Source organism: Lepisma saccharinum, chromosome 2, assembly GCF_977018435.1.
Source record: "Lepisma saccharinum chromosome 2, izLepSacc3.1, whole genome shotgun sequence".
NCBI classification, from domain to species: Eukaryota; Metazoa; Arthropoda; class Insecta; order Zygentoma; family Lepismatidae; genus Lepisma; species Lepisma saccharinum.
Genome location: NC_139230.1, coordinates 161896485 through 161912048, shown reverse-complemented (window position 1 = coordinate 161912048; position 15564 = coordinate 161896485). Strand labels below are relative to the sequence as shown.

The window sequence follows — 15564 nt, the reverse complement described above, 5'->3', positions numbered from 1 at the left end:
TCTTGTGAGAGGCGGCGGATAGATTTCCGAGGACCCCGTTCACCGAGAAAGACAAGCGCTGACGCCGGGCCGCTTGCCGCCGAGTCTCGTAGCGAATGTCAGGGAATGCTCTGTATAATAATGATTGTGATGTATAATTATCTCATATCCTTCACAGAACCTGGATTGTGAGAAGCAAAAACAACATGCTACTTTGCCGTTACTGCTGTACTCAAGTTGTGGGACATTATATTAAGAGTTGTACAAGGTCAACGAAGTTAGTAATAAGGTGTGTTTTATACAGCGTATATTGATACACCTGTAGATTGAATTGTATCTTTTGCACATATGATGTATGAAGAAACAAACTGCCGGAGGTGAGTGTACGTACAACTACCACTAATATGTGCACGGACAAAGCAATACCACAACTAACACATAGGAAAGGAACTATTTCTCAGATGCCACGTGTTTTGTTTACATTGGCGTCGTTCTTACAGTGGATGGAGAATAGTCAGCTAGTCTTCCCTCAATACGAGGGTGGCTTAGAAAAAAATAGTCACTTACACTGGAATTATGCATTCTTAATGTAGCCACCCTCTGCTTACTTTCTCTGGTAATGTGTAGAAGGCAAGCAACTCCTCAGAATAAATAACTGAAAGATCAAATTGAAGATATTCTTTCCCTTCGGTGGGAAGTCAATCACTTTTCACTACTAATATTTATTATAGGTAATAATAATATAATAATAATCCTTTGCGCAACAGCCCTGAAGGGCCTTTGCTTACCTACCGACTGCCGGTCTCTCTCCCACGCTTTCCTTCGTCACCTCTAAGCGTGGAGATCTGCAACCAGTATTGGAATAGTCAGGGGGTCAGCCCGACGTATCCCCAGCCGTTATAGTAGGTTTCCTGGACCGGATTACGCTTACTCATTCGAAGCTCCCCAATTTCCTCACGATGGTTGGTTGCCACCGGCCCAATACGTAGGCCGAATAAATTCCGACCAGAGCCGGATTCGAACCTACGCCGTCCCGCAGCGAACGATATTATAGGTAATAATAAAAGCAAAATTTATCATATGTCTCAAATCTAATTTTATCTGAATGCGACAAAATCTGTTGAATTTATGTATGTATATTGTTAATCAAAGCACCTCTTTCTGAGAACTGGTGGGGGACGGGGAGGATGGGGAGAGGGGGCAACTGCTGGGGCAGGTAGTGTGTCCCGAGTTGCTTGCCCTTAGCATTGACACTTCAGCTGCTACGGTTCTGTCCGGAAAATGATGATGATGTAAATTTTAGAAATATCATCTTCTAAAAGGGAAATAGGAAGGCCTGCACAAAACGCTTTTTACCTGCTGGATATCTGCCATATTTGGAAAATTCTGTTCTCCAGTTCATTGACCCACTTTCTGCTGCCTAAAACGGAATTATCAACTATGAAATCTTGTAGTTAGTGAACATTTTCAAGTTGTGGCTCGTTGGTCTAGGGGTATGATTCTCGCTTTGGGTGCGAGAGGTCCCTTGTTCAAATCCCGGACGAGCCCAGCTATATTTTGTTCTCATTTATGTGCCTTCAAATCGCCTCTCAGCAGATACTGGAAATGTGAAACCCGTGTTCACTATCGCATAAGGAATGTGGGAATTATACAGTTTCTACAGACTACCTCGTCTCAATCACTTTTTTCTTATTTATTTGTAGTTAGGCTGTGTTACATTGAAAGAATTATCAAATAAACTATTACAGATTATCTCACTTAAAGTTTGTGAATGATCAGGTGTGTCAAAATCGAATTGTGTCTTTGACATCGTGTTTACAAGTCATCATGAGAAGATAGAAAAAGATTAAAGAAGAACTAGAGACTGAGAGAATGGCAGAGACAGAGGGCGAAAAATACGTGAGAGACTGGTATTGAAAGACAGAGAAGAAAGGGAGATAGTCACACACAAATATGTTCGAACAATTGAACCTCTCATTATTACCGTTAAAGATATGCATTATTCCTAGTTTATGCATTTCCACATTACTAACGCAGCAATATGGTGAACTATCACTATCTATCTATCCATGCATCTTGAATGTTATACCGTTTTTAAGTGTTGTCCATGCAAATGATTGTTGGTGTTGCCCCCGCATTACGAATATCATTACAGCAATTTGCTTGTAAAGGGCACTTTAGTTATTCAGTGATGTAATATTTCTTATTGAAATTACCTTTGAGTTATCGTTTTCATGAATTTTTAATACGGTAGAATTGTTTCCCGATAGAGAGGCTTGACCTAACATGGGGAAGAATATCCACGTTATCTTGGTTTCTCGGTAGCAGCGAAGTAGGTGTGTAATTTAGTAAGAAGGTTATCGAGTAAGACTATCTGGGATAAAAACAGCACATTAGAATCCTTATTTCCAGTCGAAGTGAGTAATCTGTTTGTAAAAATGTAAACTATAAATCTTTTTGAGAAAACATCAGGCTAAAGTTGCCCTTGAAATTCCTTGTGGCTGCGTTAGCTGGTCTCGAGTTCGATCTCTTGTGGAGGCATATTGCATAGTGTTTTGGATTCAACTTTAAACTGTAAGCAAGTCCCAATTAACCTATGTGAGAATAAAGATTACGTAGAATAAACTATTGCCTGCGTCAGCAGTAAAATTCAAGAAACGAATTGCCATTCATATCATAGCTTTTACTTTTGCAGAAATGCACCGGAGCAGTGACCCATAATATTGTACTAACACAAATTAATACAAAACTCTGTAATTAAAGTTCTATCTTATTAATTTGGTCCGCTATTTGCCTTATGGAGTGTCGTGGAATGACATGCTATAAGCGCCGCAGCGGCCAACCAGCGTTCTACCTGTTCGCGAGAATACGTATACGGGAAGTAGAACATGTGGGAAAGTGCAGGCGATACCGTCACACTTTCTAACAGAATAGGTTTCAAGAAATTCTTATCGTATCTTGTTTCTGAACAACCGGCTTGTTGGTCTAGGGGTATGATTCTCGCTTTGGGTGCGAGAGGTCCCGGGTTCAAATCCCGGACGAGCCCATACTTTTTCTTCTTTTCATTAAATAATAGTCATATCTTATTGTAACTAAATGAACTAACATACAGGGTGTTCCTCTGACCTTGCAGCGTGGATGGAGACTGATCCAAGTACCAATATGACGAACCCCGGTCAATCCTATCATGCCTGCATCGATGCTGGAGATCGCTATTTTGAATAACTACTGTAACATTTTCGTCGTAAAATGCTATGGTACACTGCAGCAATGTCGGTATTAAATCTACAAGCCCCACCTTCAGTTGTCTTAAGCCCCTATCACACGGAACTGGATTTCTAGTTGGAATGCCCTAGTTGGCGATGAACTGACTTTCTGGGTAGTAATCATGGCCGCCTGGCTGACTGCTTGACTGGTTTGGAGGAATAGGACATGTTCTAATTGCTACTAACTTTTTCGACTAGATTGTGTGGAACAGCCAATCAGAGCAAAGCTTGGCCATGTGAAGATAATCTGTGAGTTTGTAAAGTAGCCCTTTTTTGTCTGTGGCTTCCGAGTGCATACAACACGAAAGGCATGTGTACAATTGAAAAAGCTAAAATATTCTTCCATACGTGTATAGTAAACATTGTGAAGTATGTATTTTATCAGCGCCGTTCTTCTCTACCTAAAACCATTTGATGCGATGCGATATTTTTCTCGGTTGGATAGTTATCGTATTTTAATAGTGTGAAGTGATACGTTGTTTACATCTCGCGCGGCCGCCATTATGGGAACGAAAGACTATCGACAAGTACGGCGAAAACTAGCAAATGGGTAGCCAGTCCAGCATCAACTAGAGCATTCCAACTAGAAATCCAGTTCCGTGTGATAGGGGCTTTATTCCACTGTCATAGGCCACTAGTTTTGGCATATAAATTTTTCATAACGCGTTTCCGTACCGAGGTTCCTCATATCATATTGGTACGTACGTCTCCATCCACCCTGTCAGTTTGTTGTTGTTGATTTGGTGTTTTAAGTCCACTTTATGCACAATAAGGCTAATCGGAACTGGACCTACAGTTTAAACTGGAATCCGAACCACTATGTGCCTCCACCGGGTATCGAACCCGCGACCCTTTGATTACAAGGCGACGACGCTACCACTGCGCCATCGGGGAGGCACCCTGTCAGTTTGACAGAGATAGGCCAAGGCCCTTTTCCACGGGAGGCGGCGGTGTGGTGGTGGGAGGGGGGCAGTACCTTACACACGCAAGGGGGGTGCTGTTTGGAGCAGAGCAATTAACTCCGACGGGTACGATTGACCACACTACAATAACCTGAAACATGAAGTTACTTTCTTAGTTAAAACTGACTGGCGGACAGCTGTCACAGTATTAACCACGTCCAGTATGGCACAGGTTTAAAGTCCTTTAATTAAATTGTGTCAGTCATTTGCTTTCAATTAACTACCTGATTCAATAATTCTCAATTTACAAAGTTTATTTTAAGCCCACTTTAAACTCACATAGGCTAATAGGATCTACAGTTTAAAGTGGGATCCTTGATTATAGGCGGCAGCGTTACCACTAAATCTTAATATACTGTGAACAGCATGAGGAAAATTAGTTTCTGTCTACCATCTTTAGCGCGTTACCAGATTTCACTCAAATACAATAATACACCAGCACCCAAAGATATCTCGGAACTATGAACAATTTAGCTGGAAAGCTCTCAATTTAGGGCAGTTTGTGTGCTCGCAACTAATTGGCAATTTGAATCCCAAATACAGATCGGGTAATATAAATCCAAGTTCCTTCAAATTTAGACATGGTTTTTGACTTACGTTAGAGAAGAACAAGCAAACTAAATGTTTCTTTCAACTAATACATACAAAGTACACGAAATCCTTTTTTGGAATGATTTACAGGGGGTGAAAAAATATTACTATCGGGCTCGTCCGGGATTTGAACCCGGGACCTCTCGCACCCTAAGCGAGAATCATACCCCTAGACCAACGAGCCGATGGCATCAAAAGTGAAATCAGGTTATCTGTCTGTGAGGTGCACGCGTTAACTGTTTTTTTTTTTCCTTCCCAGGTGTTGTCCTACATTTCAGACTCGTGCCCGGTGTTCGAAATGAATGAGAAAAATTTTTGGACACGGTAAAAAACAACAAAAAAAAAACAACGGAGAAACAGAAAATCAAGAGAAAATCAGAGAAAAAAATGGCTCCTTGTAGAAATATGCTTGAAGCTATAAATGTACGCGGCAGTCGCCTGGGTCTTTGAAAAAAAATCTTAATCCGCTTCACATAATGACTTCCCGATTTTAGGGATCCCAAATTGTCGGTGAATTTCAAATGGTCGTGTATTAAAATAGAGGGACGCTGTAGTGTCATTTTGTTTTGAAAAGATTAGCTTCATTCCAGAAATTTTAGGAAAATAAATCTTTTATCGAGAGTTTCTAGCGTCAAAACTAGGCTTTTACGAATGAAACGTCACTGAGAGAAAAGTTGTTCATCTTGATGTTCTCTACACGCCGTGAAAGTCTGTCTGTGTTGTACTTCAGTACCTTGTAGAAGGAGGGAAGTGTAAAATCAAATCATACATGATGAGATAGGAGAAAGATTTTGAAAGAAAAGAGAGAGAGAAAGAGTCTACCTTTGCATGAGAAATGAGAAGCAAAAGAAAGAGAATTTACTAAATGTAGGACAGAGAAGGAAGTTGCTGCGAAACGAAAATATCTGGAGACATCACGTGACTTACCAAGCACAATCTCTTATTATTCAAATTCAAGGGCCCGACGGCTGCTATTTCAAAATATGTAAGAATCTTTGACCACTTCCACATATTCATCCGGAATGCCTAGTACCACAAAGTAAAAATATTTCAGTCAACAAGTAACGACTTTTCCAACATATTTCTTACACCATCTGCTTCTTTTGTGTCGTAGAAATTATGAACATTTCATCCCCTTTCTATTTTTTTTAGTGCGGTACTATGCCCGTATCCAGGATTTCTTTAGGGGGGAGAGGGGCAGATCAGAATATGTGTTTGTACGTTATGTATGTGTGTTTGTGTGTCTATGAATATCCATCTATGTAAATGTGTAAGTGCATAAGATTGTAATGATACTGTATGTTGTCAAAAAATGTACTCTTGCAGTAAAGTAATATATTTAGTATTTGTACAATTTTAACTATATGAAAATGATATTGTATTGCTTACAAAAATGTTAAAAATCATGTAACATTGACGAAACCAAACAAATCGCGGTTCCAAGGGCTCTGTGGTTCGATTTCCAGCTAGGGCAAGATTGTTCCACTTGTCTACTTCCATCTTATTTACCTTACGTACCATACAGCTTTTACAGCCCTTCATGGGTCTTGGCTTCTTCCACAACATGCCTCCGTCTATCTTATCTTGCACTCTTCTATTCCAGCCTCCAATTCCCATGTTCCAGGTCCAGGATAACTTCGTCTCTCCCTCCACCTCTGCTTTGAACTTCCTCTTCTATTCGTAGCATACATTATTTCCTTCATTATTTTCTTCGACACTCTTCCCTCCTTTCTACATGTCCCAACCCATTCTATTATTTGTGATTTGATATATATCTAATTTATTTCTTTATTATTTCTTATCCTCCATTCATCATTTATCTCTGTAGCTCCATATATTTTTCTTATTATATTTCTCTCCAATACTCTTAGCGTTTTTCATCTGCTTCGTTAAGTTTGTTTGTTTGAGTTGGTGTTTTAAGTCCATTTTATGCACAGTAAAACTAATCAGGACTAGACCTACAGTTTAAAGTGGGATCCGAACCGCTATGTCCCTCCACCAGGTATCGAACCCGGGACCCCTCGATTACAAGGCGACGACGCTACCACTGCGCTATCAGGGAGGCACGCTTCGTTAAGTGTCCATACTTCTGCGCTGTATGTTACTACTGTTCTAATCAGTGTTGTATATATTTTCATTTTGGTTTTCTTATCTAGCAGTTTATTCTTTTACAACTGTGCGTTTATAGTACCCCTTATTTCCCATTTGAATTGTATCGTTTATTGTTACTGTTCTTTGGTTATTGTTATCTGTTTCCATTGCAATATACTAGTAGGATTTAACCAGTTCTATTTCTGTGTTGTTTATTTATGTTTCTCTTATGTCTGTAGCTCTCTTTAGGTGAGATGATCATTCCTTTGGTCTTTCTCATATTTAGAGTCCCACTTCTCCTGATGCTCTTTGTAATTTCACAAACCCCTGCTTCAATGCTTCTTCATTTCTAACTATTATCACATCATCCACATATGCAGCACAAGATATTTCCTCGTTTATTTATTTTACTGGTTGCTCCATGTAGGCCTATATTAAAGAGAGTAGTTGCTAGCCCATCCCCTTGTTTAACTCCAGTGTTAATCTCAATTTCGGGGCTAGTTGTGTTTCCAATGTTTTACCTTTCTTGTAGTTTGTTGTCTTCTTCCATCTATATCATGTAATCATCATTCACCCACGTCGCAAAAAGATATTTTCAGTAACGCAAATATAAAGTACTTTCTATTGAAATGATTCTTGAAGCTTTCCTAGGCTTCCGACCCTATCCGGAAATCACCTGGTTGATATCCCGAGAAAACCTCTTCATGCTTTATATTGTTTCTCTCTCTCTCTCTCTCTCTCTCTCCCCTTTCTCTCTATCTATCTCTCTCCTTCTCCCACCCCCTCTCTCTCATATGATATATTCCCTACCGTGCTTCAGTGTTTGCTTTATATTGCACTTAATCCTGCTGCTTTGTTATACAGTGTATACTTAATATTCAGTATTTGACATCCTAATCTAAGGCTTCATTAAGCTCTCCTATTTACCTTTTGGAATGTCATCATTACTCATTAACAACACAAATTGCTTGCAATGAATTCAAACTGTTATACTTCAAGTTTTTGCCTGCAAATGTCCGTCGTTCGTGAATACGTTTCAAAAAGACATTCTAAAATAAATATTTAAGAAAAGCTTTTAACTAATCGTGACCAATAAAAAGTTTAGACTTGATTCGTCCTCATTCCAGACCATGAAATGAAACAAGAGGACATTAAGATCGTACTATGGACATCACGATGTGAAAAAGAAATACTTAAACATGCCATTTCTGTTTTTACATAAGGTAACCAGTTTTAAATATCTTGAAGCTTGGCCGACAGGTTGTTACATGCTATTGGCGGGGACTTATACAGAAGTATAAGATTGACATAAATATCTGCCGCTCTATTTTGTGAAGGAACAGAAAATATAGTTTATACTTTTCTAATTACCCTTTGAACGTATCGTTTGTGCATGTTACTTCATCAGTAAAAGAATAATTGGTAAATATTTTCTCTTAAATATTTTTTAATCATTTTGTGTTCGAGCAGATCGAGTGTTCAACTCAGAATTCCATCTCCGAATGTTTGAGTCCGGGCCAGCGCATAGCATCTTTGTGTTTATTATTTCGTTCATTCCATCTAATAATAATAAAAATAATAATAATTCAGTCACATCGTCGCAATTAGACTAAGGAGGTGGAGAAGTAGCCTTAAGCTCGATGCACACAAGCAGGAGTGGCGACGCCAAAATACAGCCTGCGTGACCGAGCACATACAGAGGATAATTTAGAATCCGATATCTAAGATCCCGGGTTTGAGTCCTGGTCTAGGAATGGCTGTTTGTTTACGTTATCCACCTACATCTTCGAACAATCATACATCGTCGCCACTATAGGCCTTTTCTACTGTTACGGCGGCCGAGCCTCATGCTGCCAAGATAAGTAGGGTGCTGGGATTACGCCCGCAGACCAACCAGACAACAGTGGTGACGCCGAAAGTTACGACGCGGCGAGAGGAACAACTACGTGCAACTCGTTCTACAGGCTGCTACGTGCTGAATTGGTCGCTTCTCCGCTTCCCATTTCCCTTGCTAGCATGAGGATCGGCCGCCGCAACAGTAGAAAATTTCTATAGACAATGCTATAGAAAGACGACGTAAAATAAGAAAATATGAATTACATTGTCAGAATTTTACAATAAACCTACTTATCTTTGTTTCTACAATACAAATACTATGCTTTATTTGAGCACAAGTAAACGTGTGCAATTCGCTTTACCGTATTAGCTGCAGTTACTTGACCTTTAATGCTGGGCTACACATTTAAGGGTGGTTCAGGAACGAAGGCCTTTAGATTCACGTATCACGACCAGTACAGCAGAAATAAATGCGTTTGTATGTACACATATTTTCATTACGTGCCACGAGCGGGTACGGGAACAGTTAAATTAGATTTTCTTTTCCGGGACCGATGTCGACTTGGAGGAGTTGTAGAGCAGATTCTAGAGTGAAGGATGCTACATCTGTTCTGATAGAACATCGGTCGAACACGATATCCCCAAGAAACACAATATAAAAATACACACACATAAAACTTCAATCCATAACAAGTCCTTCATTGTTACAGGGATTAGAGAATGCAGCACACTGAGTGCCCCATTATGTGTCATAATAGTTTTATGAAAAACGTAACAACTTACGAATGTCCCAACAACAACATTAAACTACATCAATTCAATCTTAATAATTGCACCTGCACTTGAACATCATGAACGCATACCCATCACCTCCCCCAACACAAACACACACTCAATTTAAAGTAGGACCACACATTGACGAGTACATAATTGTGTGCATAGTTAGCTTGTTCTGGTAACCCGATTCCTGTATTAATCCGTTGAGAAAGCACTTTGTGGAAAAAGTAGAGAATGTTTTACTTTAAAATACATTGTAAATATATTTTACAACAATATTTACTCTCATGCTGTTTCTGCCATGGGTTGAACACTGTGTAGTGCTAATAATGACTTATTGCATGCCTTTAAAAGTGCTCCCCTGTGCTTTGCACCACGACATGAAGGCGTATAGGGGGTGTGGGGTTAGGGCCTCACACTTTCTTGATCTCGGCAGAGCTGGGGGTGATGTGATCAGCACCACGCCCCTGGCCGCCTTTACCCCCAGTTTCCTCCAGGTACCCACTTTATACGACGCTGGGCGGGAGCCGGAGCGGCTTAACATGTTGAAAAAGTCCCGGTCCCCCCCCCCCCCCGCCGGGGATCGAACCCGGGTTTCTTGCATGGTAGTCAGACGCCCTAACGACCTTTTTTTTAATTTTTAAAGCAAAGCCCCTAAGCGGAAGCTTCTTCCATCACACTTCATTTACTCATATCATTTCACTCAATCTCTATTTCAGGACTTTCAGGACAGACAATCGCAAACATCCACGTCCGAGTCGGGATTCGAACCCGGGACTCCTGGCGTCGTAGCGTAATGTGCTAACCACTCTGCCACAGGGGAAGACTACGACTAAGCTACCGCCGCTCATGCCTTTAGTTCACAGTTTTATTACTACTCAATGCAAGGCATTGTTCCATCATTTCATAATATCTTTATTGTATTAGTGTGATCATTATTTTTTTCCCCCTTTGTTGTGACAAGGGTTGGTTGTAAGAACGGTTGAGGCCGAAATACGTGCTTGAATAAAGACCCATTCTACCCTATTCTTTCTTCTGCATTTTTAGAAAGGCAATGGTAAACAAGATTTATTATCTTTGAAGAAATGTCTGGATAAATATATGTAATATCGTTCACGGCCGGCTCACGATGCGGCATGGCCACTCACATTAGATTTGGAAATCCAACCACTTCCGTCTCGACACCGGCACTGAAATACACCATTAAAGGACCGTTATTTGTGTTCTACACTCTGTCTATGGAATCTATGGAGCAAGGTCTCGCATAACGGCAGAGAAGGGGAGAAACCGAGTAGGCTGAGAAAAGCAGTAAGGGCTGATGCAAACCGGTTTTCTCCTACATGCCCTCGATTCCACTCTCACGCGTTCATTGGCCGAGCCCTTTCGAGTCACTACTCGCGCAGAGACTTGTTTTCGTTCACTTGCTCCAGAGATTCCCGGAACACAGCGTAGGTGGATTTAGGTGTTAGTAGTATTGAATACAAACAGAAGCGTATTCCATTAAATTATTCTTCAAGTTATCCCGAAACTTTGTTCGAATGTCCAGCAACATTTCAATTATGCAATTAAGGTGCCAACACACAGCATATATATATATATATATATATATATATACACACAAACGTTCTCTATTTTGTTCTTCCAGTCCTGAATTTTCTTATGGATTTGCTTTCAGTTCAGTAACAGATGTTGGATGTTTGAAGAACTGATAATGGAGGCGTGGCGGTGTTCCAATGAAGTGTCCGCCCAGCGGAGAGCATTGACGTTTCCTGTGGGTTCATGTTTTATCTGACATTTCTAAATTGCACGTTGCGACGGGACGATGCTGATACTTCCGCTCCTATGGGGAAAGAGTTTCTATGATGAAACCGTACTGCGTCCAGAGAGATTTAAAAGAATCATTTGTATGGTTGGACAGCGTGTAATGAATGTGAAGGAGAGAAGAAAGCAATGAATAGGACACTGGGTATCCATTTATTATAGACATGATATCGAGACGATGACACATGGCAGTGTCTGTCTTGTTCTCGGTCTCTTCTCGAGTCTCGAAATGTAAACAACCCATACAGTATGTCACCGCACAAAGTTTCACAGCATGTTTAGGTCATCAAACCTTTCTGAATATTGTATTTTTTTAACGCCTCGTTTTGGCGCTAAGAGGCCGAATTTCTTATTCTGAATATATATGCAACCACGCAGAACAGGTTCATTATGATACTAATGGAATGACTTTGTAATTGCGAAGAAGTAAATATATTTTCTTTAAATAATCAGGTGGATAATCAGATCAGATCAGACCAAAATATAGCAGAAGTCCTTAGCTCTCAAGCTTTCATCCTTACAGTCATCAAATTGTGTATGTTTACCTCTTTACATTGTATAATGTGTAATAGTTGTACTAAATTTTACGCTTAAAATAGACTTATTGTGACAAAAAAACTGTTAGAAATATAGACTGAAAGGAGATCACATGATCACTTGAATACTCCAGAATGAATTCTAAACACATGCAGTTTCTATAAAATCTGGAAAAAATATAAATTTCCAAATAGTTTTTGCTGAGATAAGTGAAAGGTCCAGAGACACATTAGCACCCTAAAGAGGATACGTTACTTCACAGGATACTGAAAACAAGTGGTGTCTAAAATTAACAAAACATCTTCCCCTAAAATCTATTCTCTCTCCAATTTACAAAGCATATTCAATTTTCAGGACGTGCAAGGATCAATTCTCAGTGGCTGGTCATTTCAATGGTTCAGATTGATCCCACATTAAACTGTAGGACTAGTACCGAATAACCTACATGCGTATAACAGGAAAAGCAAACTTTATCGTTAATATTTTTATGTGCATTTCAGAATGAATATAAATTTTAGTATTTTATAAACAGACCTTAACACTTCGTTAACATCTGGATTTATGAATTTTTAGATGAAAATTTACTTTGAAGAGAGTTAAAAGTTTCATTACGCTTCCTTTACAGTGGCGGCGCCAGGATTAATCATCTGGGGGTGCTGAGGGGGTGCGGAATGAAACTTAGGGGGTGCGATATTGAAAATAAAGAAAGTATGAAATATGCATGCATGTTTTTGCAGAGGGGCAACCACAAATTTTTGTCTGGAGGAAGGAGGTAAGTACCAGGATAAACGTGCCGATGATAATAATAATGACATTATTCCCACGTCGGAAGTTCTGGATATCCAATAGATATCCAGAAATATCCAAAAGACATGCATTGGATATCTCCTGGATATCCATTTGTCCGCATACGTGATATCCAAAGGATATTCAGAAATGGATATGTTTTGGACATTTCCGGATCACTTTTGGACATGATACATATCAAGAATTTGTAGAGTTTTAGATGTCCAATTCCGGATATCCTATAGACGTCCAATGGATATCTAATGGACATCCAATGGATATCCATAATATCCATGGATTTGATCTGGACATTGTGGATATCTAATGGATATCCTTATTAGATTTGTGCTGTATGGGTTATTATTATTAGTAGTAGTAGTATAGTAGTAGTAGCAGCAGCAGTAGTAATAGTAGTAGTTGCATCGAAGACGTTATTATCCTCGTAAATCATGCAAAAAGGGGATAAGTCGGCACTAAATCATTTGTGTTGGACAAACGATTGAAAATATTTTTTTCAACACGTTCAATTTCACATTAGCTAATAATTGAAACAGGCACACAAACTACTTTTGAAAGACAGAAAATGTATGACGAATATAAAATTATTTTTGTACATATGACATGTATAACTTTCATATGTAACATATGTTTTACACAAATCCAACATGGAGAGATGCAAAAAATAATAAAGTACATATGGAACATGTTCGAAGTTTCCTTAATACATGTATATAACCTATTTTTTAAATGTATTACATAATCTATTAATCCGCCTCATAACAAGCTAATCTCAAATGTGTGCGCTTACTTTCATCCAAACAATTGTTCATGCATTTAAGAGCCAACTGTTTAGCAGTAACAATCTGAAGTAGTTGGTCTCACTTCTCTCTCTTGTAATTTACAGTGCATTACAGAAAAGAATGATATTGCTCGCTTCGCTCGCAAGAAAATTTTTAGATCCAAATTATTGCAAACTGAAAACAGTATTAATTTAATAGTGCCGAATTCTCTCTTTTATAACGTTTGAATTTAGATTGTACCCCGCCCCTAGCTACGGCTCTGAACTTTTACCAATTTACGAAAGAGAATTACGAAATGTATTTTTATTTGCATAAAATTTGAAATCAAGGGTGGCAATTGTCTCTCTGTGTTCCCTGGAGGTGCCCTTGGCCGTCTGTAAGAAAAATATAGAAATAGATTAACACTAATTTCATCTTGAGTATCATTTTGTCCTGCTACTCTTAGATTCTGCTAGCATTGCTTTTCTTTTTTACTTCAATCTATGCCCCCTTGCCCCCCCCCATAGAATTGATTTCCGACAAAGGTTGGGGGGAAATAATGCCCCCCCCCCCTCTGTGGTTGCGCCACTGGCTATCTTCCGTCTGCCCCAGATTCTGTGGCGTCAGGACCAAAAGCGAAGTGCATGGCTACTTCATCTTCCCTTTCCGCCGCGTGGGCTCCTCGGCAAAGTCTGAAATGGTACTTTACTAAAAACATGTTACGTGGAACATACAGGACGTACTAACAGGTAAACTTTTAACAAAAATGCCAAAAAAAGAACTCACTGAGCTGTAGGCAAATTTCGAAAAACAGAAACAGCCCACTTAAAACAAAAGAACAAACCATTCTTAACAACAATACTGCCCAAGGAAAAGACAATGGTCTCTGATCTTTATAGAGAGTACCGACAGTACAGGAAAATATGACACTGTAAGAGTTAATGTTTTCAACATAGGTTTTGGATAGGGGGTGCTGAAGGGGGTGCGGAAGAAAATTAAGGGGTGCGCGAGCACCCCCTCGCGCCCCCCTGGCGCCGCCCTGCCTCATTAGTCAGAAAAAAACTAAATAAATTTTCTGTTAATTTCATCTGACATCACACCTGCGTACAATGCAAGCACGAGTGGTGTCAATTTACACGTCCTTAACGAATACAACTCGCTTTATTACAAGATGACCTTAGTAAGTAAACCTTCGTTTGACGCTTGACAAAATTCCCGGAAGCCTTCCGTACGGAAGAGGAAGATGACACGGTCCGCGGCTGATGTAACGGAGTTGAAAATAAGCAGTTAAAAATTGTTTCCAGGAATTGTTCGCGCATTTCTGGTTTCTCCTAACCATCGCTCAAGTAAAACCGAAACACCTTTTCTTTCATGCCAGTGACGTATAGTGTTGTTGCACTGCTAGAAGTTGCCTTAAAATTTACATTATTCTATGGTTCAAATTTAACAGTCTGCCTGTTAACTTTTCAAAAACCGGTACGCCACTGTTTTTTTTATTTAAATTTTAATAATTTACCACGCATAAAGATAGATATTGATTATAAATTGCAATTTGATGAAACGTAAATATATTTTTAGACACGGAATCATCAATTGTGGTAACTACGTAATGGCCTTTAGTACTTTAATTAAAAAAATCCATGTTCATTTATTTTACGGCAGTTTACCGTTCTTTGTAAGAGTCCCTTCATTTTCGCGATTAGCCAAAAGTGGCAGAAAAGCGAAGTAAAGAAAACCAAATCAATCAATCGTGAAAATTTACATGTTTTTATTACACTGTATTTGAAAAAATGAAACTTTCCTAATGGTGGTGTGTGGGCAATCAGTAAAAATCAGATTTTGTTTTTGAATTTTACAAAAGAAGAAGGAGAGAGGGGGGCCCTAATGTCGATTAATCAACTTGTTGAAACAAATATTCACTCTAATGTAAGAACCGTGTAATAGGGAACAAGTCAATCTGACTATACCTTGTTCTGGTTATCTATGGAGCAAACAAACGAAAACAAGTCTCTGCGCAAGTAGTGACGCGAGAGGGCTCCGCCAATGAACACGTGAGAGGTAACGGGATTGCGTGGAGGGGGAAAGCGACTGCGGTTACCAGCCTTTCCAGCAGATTGTACTGCTTCGCTCTGCCCACTC

General features: G+C 39.5%; 1 protein-coding gene and 2 non-coding genes across 3 annotated transcripts in view; 1 reads left to right on the top strand and 2 right to left on the bottom strand.

The window, feature by feature from the left end:
• Positions 1-15564, bottom strand: part of LOC145983734 (uncharacterized) — a 59792-nt gene that overhangs the window by 29113 nt on the left and 15115 nt on the right. The window lies entirely within an intron of this gene.
• TRNAP-UGG (transfer RNA proline (anticodon UGG)) lies at positions 2954-3025 on the top strand. Its single transcript has one exon. It is a non-coding gene; the product is annotated as a tRNA-Pro (tRNA).
• Positions 4911-4982, bottom strand: TRNAP-AGG (transfer RNA proline (anticodon AGG)). Its single transcript has one exon. It is a non-coding gene; the product is annotated as a tRNA-Pro (tRNA).